At 40.7% G+C, this 17769-nt stretch overlaps 1 long non-coding RNA gene across 1 annotated transcript; it reads right to left on the reverse strand.

The window, feature by feature from the left end:
* Positions 1–2371: 2371 nt before the first annotated feature.
* Positions 2372–17045, reverse strand: LOC131559444 (uncharacterized). Its single transcript, XR_009274878.1, has 5 exons — positions 16951–17045; positions 15634–15768; positions 4846–4999; positions 4374–4460; positions 2372–2903 (listed from the first exon to the last, which is right to left on the reverse strand). It is a non-coding gene; the product is annotated as an uncharacterized LOC131559444 (long non-coding RNA).
* Positions 17046–17769: the final 724 nt, after the last annotated feature.

Here is a 17769-nt window from a genome sequence, read left to right on the forward strand (position 1 = left end):
CTGGGGATCACTGTTGCTTTCCTTTTATTTAGGATAAGGGAAAAGTAAAATGCGTTTGCCATAACACAGGGCAATCATTTCAAGAGAGAAGATGTCACAAAAAGGAATTAAATTTCCTTAGAGATGGAAAAGAAGGTGGATTTTCACCAGTAAGGGATCTATGCATATTTAAGAGACCTCTAGGGAGAATGAGGTCTTTGTGTGTTTTCCCAAAATCTCAGAACAGTAAAAAACAACTACTATAGCACAGTGAGAGAGAAGTTATAACAAAAGTGATATTGGAGGTCCAAGAAGGCTGCAAAGAACAAAAAGTATCTGAGATTCACTGAAATCTGTGGCTCATGCCAAGTTTGAATTTTTGGAGTACTCATGCTGGTTGTTTTTCCCAAACATCAAGACTTTGTAGGAATATGTAATAAATGGTTAGTATGTCGAGTCTGAAAGAAAAAATCATGGATTTACAGTACCAGGGAAGAAGTTCTGAAGGGGAGTTCATGGGGAAAGAAAAAAGAGAAAAGGGAGAGGTTCCAGCTGATAATAAATCTCATTTGTAGACAAATGTTTTAGTCTGAAGCAGCACTCCTGGCTTTTCTAGGATCTGGTTATTTCTCTGCATCAGAAGATGAGTACTGAATATGCAAGGTGCAAATTACCCTTTGGCTTTTTACCCTGTCTAGTTTGTATCTAATCTTTGCCCAGTCCTTATTGTGGAAAAAAAGGTTTTTTTTTTTTTTAACCCTTTTACTTTATGATACTGCTTTTATCTGAACACACAACTGATAAAATGATATGAAAATCTATTTGTAAACATTACTGTCATCTACTCGGTACTCTCAATGATGAAAATTAGAAACTGCCTTAAAAAACAGACCTTTTAAAAAAAATAGAAATTCTTATTATTTGCCTTTTGAATTTTGCCCCTAAAAAAACCACCTTCAATAAATCTTTCAAGATTTATTTCACAATCAAAAGGCCCAAAAGTGCACTTTTAAATAAAAAAAGAAAGAAGGCAGCAGCTTCTTTGTAACTCTATGACTCCAAGAACTGGGGACCAGAAAGAGAAAAATAAAAAAAATACAGATTTCTGAGCTGAGACTGGGGAGCTTGAAAGTCAATTAGTCCATTTCCTTCCCTCAATACAGCAACTAATGGGAGGAGGTAAAATCAAACAGCTCTTTGCATGATCCTGTCATACCCACAAAAAGAAGGATTTTTCAGTGGACCAATGTCTGTCTTTAAAAACCAATTCCACACGATAGGAGTTTTAGAAATAAAAACCTGATGTGGTCACCCACTGGAAAGGAGAAACCAGAAAGTGAATTCTTCAACTTTCATTAGTAGTTCTTGCAATTTTTGAATGTGTAGTGACACTACAGAAGTATTGCCTGTGGCCCACAGAAAATGATAAAAACCTGCTGCTATTTTCCCATGCCCAGATTTAGGTGTGTAATCCTTGCACTCTGAATTGCCACTGGCACTCATCTTTGAGCTGATCACCTCAGGAACTTCTTGCATCTCATCTGCATGTAACAAATCTCTGGCAAGGAACAGTTCTGTATCTCTGTTTGCCTGCCCCGGTGCTTAATTTTTAATGGTTTTTATAAAAATTGGTTTGATCCAAAAGAGAACTGGAAATAAAGAAAGGTACATATATTGCCCAGGTTTGCCTGCATATTTACAAAAATCAACATTTCCAGCTACAATGCTATTTTTGCTTTGTATAAACTGAGCTCCAGGACACTCCCTGAATCTTTAAACAGCAAGGTGAAATATTTTTTCTTATTATTCATATTCAGCTCAAAATTAGAAAACAAAACTGGCATTGGAGAACAAAATTTGTTACAGCTTCAGTGTGATCACTTCACAACAACAACTGCACTGTATATCTGACACACATTTTAAGGCACAAAGAAAGCTCTTTAGTAAAGACATGATGTACCACAAAGAGAGTGGAAATAATTATCCTTTTTAAAAAAGTTTAAACTAAAATCCCAAATTAAGTTTGGTTAAAACCCTGTATTTGTCACTTGAGGATGGCTGAGCTGCAAAAGAAATGTGGATGGGAGGGAATAATCTGTAGTGCAAGCAGGGCCAATCGAGGGATGTTAAAACAAGCAGTACTGAATGCCAAGGAAGCTGAAATAATGACAGAAATGGGATGTGGAATATCAGCCATGGTAACTCACATGCACCATGATCAGCCAATACCGTCTTCAATGTCCTTCCTGTTTAAACACTTATAGCTGGTTTTGCATGTGACAAGTTACTTGTAATGACTTTAAGATATTTGAGAACTTGGAAAAACAGATGCTAGGTGAAGTACAAGCATGAATTAATTACTGCAAAACTTCAAATATCACATAGCAGTCACTTTATTTTACATCTTCTTTGAAACCTACAGTGGATATTTTATTTTACTTTCAAAATAAATGCTTTCTAGGATATTTAGGCCATATTTAATCTTTTCTCTTGATCTCCAGTGAGACTGTTTTTTTAATGAAAGCTGATATCCTTACACAATGACATGACTCCAGGAGCTGTGGCTCTGACAAAAAGCACCGCTTTGAAGAAATTAGCCAGTCCATGAGAACAGCTGGTTACACTGGGTAATAACTAGTAACACGATGTGTTTCACTGAATAACTTTGAACACAAGTATTTTTTAGTTCTAAAGGATGGTTTTAAAACCTAAATATAAGTTACAGAGGCAGAAGTCAGTTTAATGCATAAAATTGAATAAAAGAAATAGGAAAAAAACCACAACCAATCTCTCAGATACAAATTCAGATTCATTCATGCAACATCCAGAAGTAACAGGTATCTGTAGCACACAGGCACTGCAGCAGCAGGGTTGTCTCTGAATCACATCCCAGAATTTGTTTGGGTTTTGAGCTAAACTTTCTCCTGTAAGAATTTTTAATTTAAAAAAAATTAATTTTTAATTTAAAAAAAAGCCCATCCTGGTATCAATTAGCACCATCACCCCCTCCTCTCCCCAATTATTTGTAAAGCCCCATTTAATATATTTTGTTAAAGCTGTGGTGGCTTCAAGGAGCTCTGCAAGGGAAGCAGACAGGCAGGTTCTGTGACATGGGGCTGGGTGGCAGCAGCACAGGCAGGCACAGGGTGGGAAACATTGAACTTCATCCTCTGCGAGTATCAAAAGGAGACTTCATTAAAGCCAAAGATTTTTTGCAGTGAGGTAACAGCTTATGGTGTATTGCAAAGAGATATGAGAAAGGGCAGATTTTTCTTATCTTTTGTTATTGGAATTGACCCTCAGGGTCCTTAGGCCTTGGTGAGAGCTTAAGCAAGCTTAGATCAAGGAAGGATTTTGAAATTGAATTTATTCAGATTAGCAGAACCTTCCATGAGAGGATTTACTCTCAACAAGCTGTTGCCAACTCGGAGCTTAGAAAGCCCAGCACATTTTACTGATTTACAATCAACTTTTTTTTTTTTAATCCAAGGCTAGCCTCATTAAAATATTTGCCATCAACATTCACACAGTAGCAAAGATTCCTGCCAAATGTTTATTTATGGGTGTTTTCCTTGCTTGTTCAGATCATTTTCATTCAGATGACGTTTCAGGGTTTTAGGAAAAAGACATTGTAAATAACGATACAGGGGGAAGTATGGGAGGAGGAATGCAGTAATGAAAAAGTGCTCTAGAAGTGCTATAATGACTTATAACTTTTCTATAATGAAAAAGTGCTCTTTTCATTAAAATGAAATCTGCTTCTGAGTCACTACTTCATTTCACAATAAAAGCATGTCCAGACTGCACATAAAAAACTTTGCTCTTGCACTTGATGTATTGATTTCGATATTTCTAGCTCTAAAAATGTGAATTATAGGTTCCCATTTCTGCCCTGTGACACGCATGGAGCTCTCTCTCAGTCCCAGCTGTTTTATTTCAGCAGGGAAATAAAAGTCTTATGAACTCCAAGAGAAACCCAAGCCATGCTGAAACCACTCAGCATCTCAGCCTCCACTTTGCAGGGACAGGATTTTCTCTCACAGCTCCCAAACCCAATTTGCAGGGTTGGAATTCATGATGCTTGCCCTGGGAAATCTCTTCAGGCAGAGGGAGAAGGTGCCAGCAGGATTTGCTCAGAGACCTCTCCTGGATGGCTCTGCCAGCTCTGTGCCTCACCTACGCTCTGCAGAAATTCCAGTTTGGCAGAGTGGGAAACCTCCCCATCCCTGGGGAGCGCCTGAGGACACAAATGCAGGAACTCACCTGTTGGTTCAGCATTGTTTTAGTGCCTCAGACAACAACTGAACCAGCTCAGCCAACTTCTGTTAACACACTCGAAACAGTAGTTTTATTTTTTTCCCAATTAAAAAGTTAAAGCCAAAGCAATACTGAACCATTTGTTGCAGCTCCTCAGTCTTGTGACTTCTTTCTTGGCTGAACCCTAGAAACGTATTTTGCAGTTCAATGCTAGCTGTGAAAATCTATCAGGGAAAAAAAAAAATATATTAATACTAAAAAGTTGTATTAATATAATAATATTAATATCTAATATAGAACATAATATCAAATATAATATATACTATATACTATATTATAATAATATAATTACATATAATACAATAACATTAACATATATAATTAATTGTGTATTAATATAAGGCAAAATGTTGCAAGGAGCCAAACCCTGCAGCACTTGCTAAGAGCTCTTGCACTGAGTGGATGCAGGAACTATTTTACACAGCTTTAATTCAAATTTCTTTGCATGTATCAGTGCTTATTTTATTTCTCCAGCTAAATCTGTTTTCTTTGACTTAGAGCTTTATAGTTTCTTAGTATAACAAGGAAAAATAAACTCTAAGTATGCACCTTTCTTAGTGTGGAAGATTTTTCATAGTATTTATCCCAAATTATATCTACTTTGAGAAACAAGCAGAATTTTATAAAGACTCTTCAGAAAAATCTTCCAATATCAATCCATAAAATGTTTTCAGACCTTTAAAGTGTTTTGGGTTTTTTTAACCTGAAAAATGTGAAAAAAGTATATTTTAAAAAGAGCACTTCTACATAAACAAAGCTCAAAACTTGTAGAATATTTTGTAACTACTTGATTTTATTTAATAATCCACTGTTTTCATGTATTTCTGATTCTGATTTAATTTTGCTCCTTGGAAATGAAAGAATTAACTATGAAATTTTATCAAATAAAGACCCAGAAAGCTTTTTTCTTTCTAATGGAAGCTTTTAAGAAAAACTCCTACAAAGGACTTTGAAGTCAAATCTTACATACAAATCATACATCCCTTAAAGATGGACTGGTAAAGGCACTTGTGAATTAGAACAATTAATGAGATCGCAGCCCTTGCACCTCTGGTGTCTGCAACAGTCCTGCTGCCAGAGAGCTTTCTTCTTGTGATTAAAAAGCAAGTAAATGTTCAGTAAAAAATGTACATAAATTTTCTTTGCATTACCACAAAACCTCTAAATTTTTAATTAACAGAACTGAACTTTTCCCGCAGACAAATGAAGTTTTCTCTTTAAGCATGCATATATTTTGCACTAACAGCAATTTCTGAAAAATCATCTTTCCCTGTTGCATGGAGTGTGCTGAGAATATGCTTAAGGTACATGGGATTCCCCTGTGCCAAAGTGTGCACACGCACGTGCTATGGGAGCCAGGTTTGGTAACTGCTGCAAATTGGAATTTTGTGTACTTGCCTGGCCCTAAGCCCATTGTGAGTGGCATTAGGCCATTTCTTGTCAGAAAGTATGCCTACAGCAGTAATCTATCTTAAATGATCTTTTTGTGACCCTGCTCTGTGCCCTGAAACAAATGAAGCAGGTTTCTGGCCAAGGTTTTGGGGTTTTTTTTCCCCTGATGGGCACGCTGGGAGTGGGGGGAGAAGAAGAAGAAAAAAAATCATCATTACACATGCGGTGCACCAAGGCACACAGAGTTTCTTGTGAGCCCACCGAGAGGGGCAGGCACAAAGAAATAGTCATTGCAGCTACAATGGGGCACATCTAGTATGCATTTCCAAGGAATCACATTTTGGGGAGAATTACAGAATAATTACACATATGCTTAGATCATGAGCATTCAATGAAGCGGACAATATTTTGAGGATTTAAGATGTTGGTGTTGTGGTCGTCTCTAAGAAACCAGGATAATTCAGACATTCAAATGCAAAAATGCACCATTTGGAGAGTGTAATACGCTCTGTTCTGGTCAGTGTTACAAATTCGGAAAGGATTCCCCGGCTGCAGACATCAGCCACTTAATACTTAAATCTGTTTCCAAATGTAAAGCGTACAACAAAAGTCCTTTGCATTAATGAAACGGATCCTAGCGCCAGTGGAGTGACACATTTCATTAACGTGTCACATTAGCAGATGTAAAATATAATTACAACAGATATGCCTGTCCTACAGCTTGATAAAACCCGTGGAAGAAATATTGCTTAAGTGATTATGCAATAAACCTCCATCCCAGTGCCCTCATTTTCTGGCTCTAGACTGAGCTAATTTCATGCCAACATACTGAATTTCTCAGCCCTGCAGCTACACTTAGGGCTGGCTCAGCCACATCAATTTGATTTCTGCTGGTACAACAAAAATATCAGGCCATGATAATTGTCAACTGCTAATTAATTGTTAGAAAGTGCCAGCAAATGAGTGCAAATATATTTTGGGTTTCTCTACCAGCATCACAACATAAGCCATTGCCACTTAGGCTGGCTGTGCTTTTAAATACAGAGAAATGCTACTACACAGAGTTTAAAAAACTTCACATTGTTTTCTCTCATATTTCATAAAAGCAGAGCCACTGAGTACAGCAGAGAATCAGCATCTAACTCTTATTTCTTTTCACCTTCTACTTTCTTCAAGTCTATTTCAATACTCTTTAAAACATGGGACAGGTTTTGATCTTCTACTTCCTTCAGATATATCTCAATACTATTTAAAATATGGAGCAGGTTTTGCTTCTCTGCATCTGGTCTCATTATAGCTGAGAGCAAAAGAGCAGCATAATCAGTATGCAAACAAGTATTATAGCATTACTTGTGTGAGCCAGGGTGTTCTGCAGCCACCAAAGGAAGAATAAATGTATTATTATTGTTATTACTACATCTAAAATAGGCTACAGCCTTGCAAATCAGTAGAACCATGGCTGTAGTCTGAAATCCTGTCCTTGGATGAGCAGGCTGCAGTATTTATGGGGTGCTGGTGTGATGAGTGCCTGCTTGGGAAATTATGAGGTCTGGAAGACTATGTAATTGTAGCTTCTTCAAACATTTACTGAAGACTGGGAAGTCCTGGTACAGGGCTAGGTTATGGCAAGAACAGCCTTCAGACTGAGCCACAGGGAAACCCAAAAGGGATTTTCCACATTCTGGGGTTACAGAGGCAGCACAAAGTTGAGCTCAGTGCTTGAAGGCTGAGCCACCACAAATTGCAGCCTAAGCTGAACAGTTACACCCCTTCAGAGCTCCTGTCCAGGCAATACAATGAATCTGAGACAATTCCTCCAGTTCTGTCCGGGCAATACAATGAATCTCAGACAATTCCTCCAGTTCTTCTCCCAAATCACACCACCAACATAAAATAATAAGGTCTTTTCCAAGAAATTAGGATAGATCTCCTTTCATTTATAGTGTGTTCAATTAGCCTCTCTGCTCCCCTTTGATTGTGGGCTTTAACACTTCTCTTGGTGCATTAGCATTAAAACTTTTGCTTCAAATTAATCTAATTAAATTCATGAAAGCAAACGCAATTCAACTTATTAAATGTACTAAACAAAAATTATCTACCCAACTGTCTTACAAGTCGCAGGATTTTAGAAACTGAAGAATCTGCTAAAAATCTTCTATTTGGATCATCCTAGACTTGAGGGGTTTTAATACTTTAGTGGACTTTTTATATCTTTGTGTTTCATGGCAGAAGAAAAGAAATTAACAGAGCTCATAAAACCCTTTAAAAAACAACAAAGAACAAAATACACAAACAAAAAAAAGAGAACCCAAACCCACACAACTTTATGTTTCTCTGGCACTGCTGATATAATTCTGCCTATCAGGAGATAAAGTCACTCAGCAGCAGTGAAGCATCTTCTTTTGAAACTTTGAATTTTTTATGAAGCACAGGTATTTATGTGCACATGAAGTTCTCAAAGAGAAAGGAAAAGATGGCAAAGCTGGTAATCAGCAACAGGTCTCTACTGTGTGCAAGAGTGTGGAACTGTCAACTTGTAAAGTTTATTAAAATCCTGGTTTTCTTTTAAACTGCTGCAATAAGCAAACTAATTATAATCAGGAATAATAAAATAATAATAATTTAAAAATTCAGGACTCTGTGGACCATCAGGTTCATATGAGCTGTGACATTCAAGTGAAGGTCACAAAATACAAGTGTGTGAATAATATACATAAAGATAAGCAATTCCCTTGATGCAAAAATTGTAAATGCCCTTGAAAAAATAAACAGTTATCTTTCTATAATAGAACATAGAGAAAACCATGGTCTAGTATACATTCAGTCCTTGCTACAACAAAATGGAAATAAAAAGAGGAATATGCTAAGTAAAACATCAAAAAAATTGAACTTCCTAATTAAAATAGGTTGATAAACATAAGGTTACATCTCTAGCATTCTATTACACAAGGATATAAACCAGGCAGAATGCACTTGACATAAATGTTTGGATGGAAGAAGCTTTTGCTTTGAACATGGAAGTGGAACAGGCATGCGCAGTAGCACAGAGCCACTTGCCAGTGCTGTGATTCCCCACTGATCAGACTGTGCCAAAGACTTGGCTGATGCACCATCCTAATGGATGGACTCATTTCCCCCCTAGAATCTTTGTGTTTCTCTCTAAAATGTAAAACCCGAGGGCTTTTCTCAATATATATGTTTTCAATTTGGTTATGCTTTGCTGGCAGCACCCCTCCACATGAGGGTTGATTTAGTGTTGCCTAAGTCTCTTTATGTTTCTGCTTATTATTATTATAATTCTTTCATGGCTAAAAAAAAAAAAAAGAGTATTTTTATTTCCTTGTAGTCATGTCACACTTCCATCCACCATAGTTTCATTGCATAATTTTCATGTACTTTACTGTGTTACAGTGACTTTCAAGCAGCACCGTGCATACTTCCTTAGATGTTGCCAGAGCTCAGAAAGGTCAATAAAAATCTTAATTACTGGGACCTTAGCCTGGGGACACCTAAGGCAAGTTTTTTAAGCCATCTATTATCAATTCAAGCTCCTCTGTTTCAGCAATGACTGCACAAACCTCTTACCTCCTTTGTGTTTGTGGAGTCACATCTCAGCCGTTGTCATTCCAGCCCAAAATCAGCATGGGGTGAGTCCCCACCTTGCTGCCCTCACTGCAGTGGCAGGATGAGGAAGATGATGGGGAGCAAGGGGAAGGTGGAGTGTCACCCTCCATTGCCACCACACAGGGCCTGGAGCTCTTTCTGCCAGCACATTCAGGGTTTATAGGGAGCATTTGCAAGTACTCCTAGGAGTGTTCCCACCTGTTGATCCTAGACATCTTTGCCCCCACTAGGCTCAATAAGAATAAATTACAAGTAAATGTACAAGACAGAGGCAAATCTGATCATATCAGCCTAAATGAAACAGCAGCCACTCATTCTGATGGGATTGCATTAAATCCTTCCTGTGGTAACTGCAGGCCTTGAAGCAAAAGCTCCACAAGTAGTGGAGATCTGTACAACCATCTGTAAAACCTCACTCTTCCTACTGCCCCTAACAATATTTTAGGGATATTATCCTTAGCACAGCACTGGAGTAGATCTCTGAGCACTATATGTTCTCCATTAGCATTGTTTTTTGCACTGTGCTGAAAGATTATGGAAAGGGAAGAAACAGGACATCAATCAAGGCTCAGCTGCCAGACAAGAGGAATTAACATGGGAGTCTGATTTAATTTCATTTTCACAGAGAGTAAAACTGCAGTGCAGTTTTGTAGCTCAAGCCTTCCCACAGGAGTTATTTGTTAGGCCCTGCAAGGCTTTTGCTTAGTCCAGCTTTATGTTTGAGGAGCTGCTGACCTGAGTGAGGTTTCTCCTCATGCACAGGAGCACAGGCAGCCAACCCCAACCCTTCCAGTCTCACCTGAAGCGCTCCATGTGAGGAGATGCACAGCTACCCACCAGCAAACAGAGCAATGGCCTCTGCCTCACACCTGCTGGGTCTCTGTTGCTGCCTCAGAAAAGCCAGATCCATTTCTTCCTCTTACTCAGACCTGCCTTTTGATTAACAGCTAAAACAATTTCCCTGTTCAGTCATGAACTGATTAACTAAATAAAACTTCTGCTAGAAATGCAGAAGAACACTAGAAACTCAACATCCTCAGAGTTAGCAAACAAGAAGTGGAACACATTCTAAACAGGATTTATTGAGGTCTTAATATGTCTTGGCTGTTCTTTGACACCAGAATGGTGGATTGGGAAAGCGTATTTGCATTATCACATCCCCACTGGCAAACAAGACTCCACAGGCTCTACTGTGGCTTCCACATTCTCCATAAAAAGAGCCAGGAAAGCTCTCCCAGCATGGCTCAGTTTGCTCTGTGTGTCAGCCACTCAGGATACATATTTCACAAAGCACAAAAGCAATGCCATGTACTCCTTCCACAGAGCCACAGGAAAGTGCAAGGGCAACTCTGACAGAATCACCACCACCTCTGTGTCAGAGACCAGCAAAGAAGTTTCATCACCAATGAAACTCAGGCTACAAGAAGTCTGAAGTTTCCTAAGGTCACTCAGGAACATCCTGTTCATTATTATGGGTTCAGGCAATGGCCAGATCTGCCTGGCACACATGAGTTACACACTGTAAAATAAAGAATGTGACATCCATCCAAACCCTATTTGTCAGGATGCTCCTTGCAGATGATCCCTGTAATGCACTGGAAAAATCTGTGACCTAGAAATATTTGGAATCACATCTCTGCCTAGCACTCACCAACACAGCCCCACATTTATTCAAACTGCCTGAAGGCAGAATCATGGAATGGTTTGGGTTGGAAGACACATTCAAAGATCCTCTAGTCCAACCTCCAAGATGAACAAGATCTAGCCTTGCAAATATTTGTGTGCCTTCCAAATACCCAAAGCCCTAAACATTGCATTCATGTTAAATCTGAAACATTTAATCACATTTACCCTGAAATCTAACAAACCAGCCCTCAGATGCAAACCAGCAAACAGTTAAAGTAGAAAAGCTCTGTGTGACTTTTGGTCTGTTCTAAACGATGACCAACCCAAAACATAAAATACAAATTTCTCCACAACACCATCTTGCTGTGGAACAAAGGGCACTGCAGCGCTCTGCAATTTGGCTGGCTTTTCACGCTCTCGCTTCTCTTCCAGGCAAATCTCAAGCCATGAAATTTCTTTTTTGTTAACCCAAAGACATGGTAATGTCAAGCATTCATGACCATAAGCATGGAAAATTGATGAAATTACAGTGTGTTCAGGAAAATAATGCAGTGATGACAGAAAGAATCTCTGCTTGTATCTGTGTCCTGGTGGCAGCTTTTTGAACAGGTGAACATTTTTTCCTCCCTCTATGCAAAACATCTCTTTGCATGAATACATCAAATAGATGCCCAGGGAGAAAGGTCAAAGGGAAATACTCACACAAATAATTAAGATATGAGGAGACAGTGTATTAGGTTCAATAATGCTTTTTCCACTGTCTGACTCAGTTGAGGTGCACCTTCCAACATGACACTGTTTGCAAGGCTCTATATAAATGGAAAGCAACAGAGCTGGGCTTCTTGCTGCCCCAAAACCAGGACAGGCAGAGTGTGGATAAACAGGGCATCCCTCTTCCAGAGGTCCTCACAACCCAGCAGGGCCCTCTGGAAGCTCCACAACCCCACATTCTGGGCACTCCTGCTTTGGTCCTGCAGCTGCAGTGGGGTCTTCACACACCTGGCTCCCACAGAGCGGTCAGGTGAATAAATAAATGAATTAACACATCAGACCCAACAGTCACATGTGACATTATCTTGGGCAGCTCTTGAAAGAGTCAAGAACTGGTTGAAACATTAATTACATTAATAATTCCATCAGTAACATTAAAGGCTAAAATTAAAACCAGAAGACTGGGGGGGGGGGGGGGGGTGGAAAGAGTTAAATGAAACAATGAGGAAAACTAGAGAGAATGAATACAGGTGAACACTTCACTGTGAGAGCCTGCCAGGATCCCCTCAGACTAAGGAAAGCACTTGGCTATGTCCCCAGTCCAGCTCTCTCATCAATGGGAGCTCCTCCCCACAAAGAGTGTTCCCCTAATTTGTGTGTCTGCCTGGGGACAGAGCCTTCTCTGCTAAAGAGCAAAGCTCACAAGCCATTCTGACCAGCACCTAGCTTTCCTCATAGACAGCAATGTGGAGAACTGGGTCATAAATAGGAATATTAATCCCTCAAGAATGGAACTGCTTTGCTGGGAAGATATCCATCACAGTAACTTCAGACACACACAGACAGGGTCTCCTCCTTTAAGGGTACCCCACAAAAATGCATTCTCTCCTGTTTTCTTTCCTAAATTATTCTTTCCATTATGGTCACACCCTGATTTTAAAAGAACGCTTGCAAAGGATCGCAATGACCATGCTGAAAAGGTAATATTAATCTAATAGTAACACAGTTTCTTCTAACTCAAATTTATCAGGGCAGGAAATATTTCCACATATTTCTCTGAAATCCTAGCAGTAATATGTAGTTTTTACAATTTTTCAGTCTTACATGAATGTCTAGATTTCAGATTTTCCACAGAGGTATCTTTTCCCCAGGCAGGCAGAACGCACTCCTGTTTATGTGTCCTTTCTGTGCAGGAGATGCACAAATATTTAGGGAGGGGTCACACAGTCACAGACTCTCTCCCATGCCTGGACAGCACAGCTGCAGCTACTGAACACACAGTCTGAGGCAAACCTGCCACCATTTACTCCTCTTTGGCCTCAAACAGGAGACTGCATGTCACAGAACCTCATGCCCATATTCTTTACAGGGAAAAAAAATGCATTACTAAGTTTCCCCATGGTTCAGTTGCTGCAGGCTGACACAAACCCAAGGTTTGGTTTTAAGGCAGATCTTCACTTGCCACAAATTTGCTGGGCAGGGACCCTACAGTGAATTAGGGCAACCCAACGAGGGGAGAGAAAGTGATGCATTGGACTCCATGGATATCAGAAGGCTGATTAATTACTTTATTATACTATACACATTTCATCTAAGCTGAATCTGCCAAGCACTTACCTGCTCACAGTGCCCAGAATCTCATGGCTGTCACCCACAGTCCCCACACACACACCTGGCCCTGACAAGCCAAGGGAACAGAACACCCTCACTGTGGGTGAACAATCTCCACATTGCATTCTGCTGTGGCACAACACAGGCACAGCAAATGAGACAAGCACTGTTTTGATCATTCTTTTCTCTGCTTCTCCCAGGTTCAGGGAATGTGAATCCCACAGGATCCTGCAACAACAGCTGCAGTTTCCTGGCCCAGTTTCCATCTGCTCTCCAGAACCAGCCCCCCAAACCTGATGCATCCCAAGGTTTCCTTGCTAGGGATATCTTCCTGGGCTTCTTAGTCAAGCCAACTGATTTTCAGGCAGCTGCCATCATGCTACTAATTTTTTAAAACCATAAATCCTTCTTGTTGTCTTTTTAGTTGAAGTCACCTCTTAATGATTTTCTGCACACATCTGAGGAACAGGACTGTTTTCTTAAAATCTGAAATTCATATATAAGCAGAAGGCTCCAGAAGCAGATGTATCTCACATCTAAAGCTCTGCCATAAACTGGAGAGAAGCAGCACCCTAACTCCAGATCCCAAATCTTCCACAAGCACTGCATTTGGAGAAAGCAGGAGTGAAACTCTGCCATGTCAGCCAGTCGTGCTTTACCTCCCCCGGGCTGTGCGCAGCTCCCCGAAGCACAAGGCAAATGCAAACAGGCAGAAGTCCTGTGCAAAATAAACACGAGTAAAGGCAAGGCGGGCTGCACAAGTGCTGCAGGGATGGCAAGCTGTGTTTGACATCCCCGATCCCTTCCTCACCGTCGCTCCGCTCATGCTCGTGTTGCCCTCTCGTGGCTGCTGGCGCAAAGCAGCAGCCCTACCTCCTCCCACTCAGGACTGAGCTGTGATTGTAGGTGCATTTTTGGAAGTTTACGACCAGCTTTTTATCCCTAAGAGTAATCCACTCTAGCAAGAATTTGTCATGCTGGTGATTCTACAAACATCCTTACATCTTTCATGGAAGCACAGAAGGTTCTGTGGGGTTGGAAGGGACCTTAAAGCTCACACAGCTGCACTTCCCCTGCCAAACCACAGACTTTGTCCAGAACACCATCCAGCCCAGCTTCCCTGGGCAGGCTGTGCCAGGGCCCCACCACCCTCACAGGGAAGGATTTTTCCTGAATATCTCTTCTAAATGCACCCTCCATCCCCTTAAAGCCATTTCCCGCATCCTGTCACTCCATGTCCCTGTCCAAAGCCCCTCTTCCTCCCTCACCTACTCCCACAGCCCCACACACACACACAGCACCATCACCCTTGTGTTACACTGAGCACATTTATATTGACTCTGCTGGTTTGTTCTGCTGCTCCATCCCAGCACGAAAATTCAGAGGCTTCTCTCACTGACACAAACATGTTTCCTTAGATCAAGTGCAAGCAAGGGAAGCCCCACAAGCTCCCAGCTGAGGTTCCTCTGTGTGTGCCAGGGAAGCATGGAGAGCACTGTCACACCCTTCAGAAGTCAAACTGGTCTGTAGGGCACCACCACCAACCATCCAGGCCCTCAGGGTTTCTGTCAGGCACTGACTGCCACTCTCCCAAAAGCCATTCAAGTTCCCAAAGCCCTACAGCCTCCTCTAATGCCCACGGATTTCACCCGCAATTAGCTGGCTTACCAAACACTCTGGAGATGAGCCTTAATCTCCTGGTGGGTCAGTGATTAAGGTAGAAAGGGTGAATAAGCCCTTATAATCAGAGGACACTTAATATACATGAGGCGTAGATACTGTATGCAAAATAAACTTTGTTTCAGCAACAAAAAGAGCATCAGGATGTGGTGCTTGGGGGGAAAAGAAAAGCAGTTTCATTTCTGAGAGGTTTTAGCTCTTACTAAAAGCTGTTTAAATTAATTCAGGAAGACAGATAATTGCTATAGATGGACAGAGTGCCAGAAGAAACGGGATCAAAAAAAATACAAAATTGTCAGAATTGGACAAGACCTGCTATTCATCAATTTTGAGCCCTGAGAACACTCTGAAATTATTTTTCCCAAACTATTTCTATAGCAGATGCTGCTGCCTTTCTCTCTGTAAACACAAAGAAAATAAATAAACAAATGATGTTTACAAACAAGCACAAAGAAAATAAATAATGTTTACAAATAAGCACAAACTTTTTAAAAAACCAGTGCTGTGTGACACTGACCAAGGAAAAAAAAAGCACATAAAAATAAGTATGAAAGCACGTTAATTTATATCCCCACAAAAAACTAAGAGTGAAGAGAACCTTCCTATATTTGCTAAAGCAATATTAAAGCTTCCACAGCTAAAGCCACTAAGTAAATTTGATTCCACCACTACTTAAAAGACTCAGGAAGTTACCTTGAAGAGCTTCCACTTCAGAATTCCCCTTTAAATATTTCTCCCTGTAAGGTTTGACATTTCTTAGAGCTCTCACTTCTGCAAATGGCACAGAGCAGATGCCTGGGACAGCAAATGGAATGAAGTTTCTTTGGTCTAGAAGGATGGAAGAGGAATCAGAAAATGTCTCAGTTCTTACCAGTTTGTTTCAAAGCAGCTGACAAATTTTTGTGGGGGAGAAAATTAATCTTGTTAATTGGCAGGCATGACATAGTCAAATGTTCAGAATCACAAATCCATGGCTTTATCCAAACTCATTGTGACATAAAAGAGAACCTGTAACCAATCCCAAGCCTTCCTTTTTGATACTGGGCTGATACTCTGTGAACCCACAGACATTTTTCTTCATCAATTACTAATTAAATCTTGAACTAAATCTACGCCAAGAGTGACAATTTGGGGGAGGAGTGTATGACAGAGCCAAGGGCCACCAGCTGCAAGAAAGCACCCATAAACAGGGAGCACCTTGGTGAGCTCTTGGGTCACTACAGGCTGATAACTCTACCCCGATAAACCACTCCAAGTAGAGATACGGTCTTTTCACTTTTCTTAAGCATGAGGGGAAAATTGGTGAGTTTAGAGTGAGCATGTAGCTGTTGTATTCATTTTGTTGTTATCATATTTCCAGAGTCCCATACCTTCTGAGTGGTTCTCTCACAAGCAGCTCTTCGTAGCAGCGTTGTTCCTGCTTCTCCATCAGGGCTCCTCCAAGGCTCTCCCTGACCACCCCACCCCCTTTTATCCCAGTTATCTTCATTAGCCACAGCTGCTGCCCAATTAAGGCCATCACAGCTGCAGCCCATTTACAGTAACTGGAATCAGGGCAGAGTCACTTATACAATACAGAGATCTTTTAGTGCAATACATACATTTACTCAGGCCCCTATATTTCCCCCTTTTCATTTAACACATTTTTCAATTACACAGCTACAATACACATATCTGTCCCAGCTCTCAGGCTGCCACAGCTCTTAGCTGTCTTGAATACATACATTTCCCTAGATTTTCTCAGGCTCCTTTCCTCAAAGGCCATGCTTCTCACAGCTCTCTGCTGTCACAGCTCCTTGATTCAAAGCTCTCGCTTCTTTCTTCTACATATCTGTCCCAGCTCTCGGGCTGCCACAGCTCTCAGCTGTCCTATCTTCTATTGTTGTTATTACATTTCTAGAGTCCCAGCTCTTGGGCTGCCACAGCTCTCGGCTGTCCTATCATCTATCACATCGGGATCACCAGTTGTTGTATTCATATTGTTATTATCATATTTCTAGAGTCCCATACCTCCTGGGTGGTTTGCTCACACACAGCTCTTCACAGCAGTAGTAGCGGTAGTGGTGTTTGTTGTTGTTGTTGTTGTTTCTCCATCAGGGTTCCTCCAAGGCTCTCCCTGACTGCCACCCAACCCCCTTTTATCCCAGTTATCTTCATTAGCCACAGCTGCTGCCCAATTAAGGCCATCACAGCTGCAGCCCATTTACTATAACTAGAATCAAGGCAGGGTCACTTCTACAATACAGAGATCTGTTGCTGCAATACATACATTTACTCAGGCCCCTATATGTGGCTGCCTTTAATATTTCATAGTACTGTTGTCATCATTATGGTAGCATTATTTTCTCCACCCCTGCCAACACACATGAAATTTGATCTCAGTCTGAAGCAGCCAGTGGTGGGTGAAACACCGGATGTTCATGAAGTGCACAGGCCAGCTCTCAAACAATGCATTTCATTGATAGGCAGTGGACGTGAGGTTTTGTTTCAGAAGCCAAATCCTCCCCCACAAGAGGAAACATTCCTTTCTTACATGTTCTGGCAAAAATGACTGTGCAGAACACTGCTGAGAAGCTGGGCAGAGTCTGCAGATTCAGGAGGACTGGGAACCACCTTGAGACTTCTTGTCCCTCTGCATTGAGTTGTCTGGGCTTGACACAACTTTGCAGCACTCGCTTTGATTCTGATTTAAAGCTGTCCTCAAAAAACCATTTAAAGTTAGTTATGAGCAAACATCTGCAGCACTTCAGCTGAACTACAGCAGAAACAATTTGTCACAGCAACAGCTGGAACAAGATGTGTCAGCAAGATTAATGTCTTGTTCATGCA

Source organism: Ammospiza caudacuta, chromosome 6 (genome assembly GCF_027887145.1).
Source record: "Ammospiza caudacuta isolate bAmmCau1 chromosome 6, bAmmCau1.pri, whole genome shotgun sequence".
Taxonomy (NCBI): domain Eukaryota; kingdom Metazoa; phylum Chordata; class Aves; order Passeriformes; family Passerellidae; genus Ammospiza; species Ammospiza caudacuta.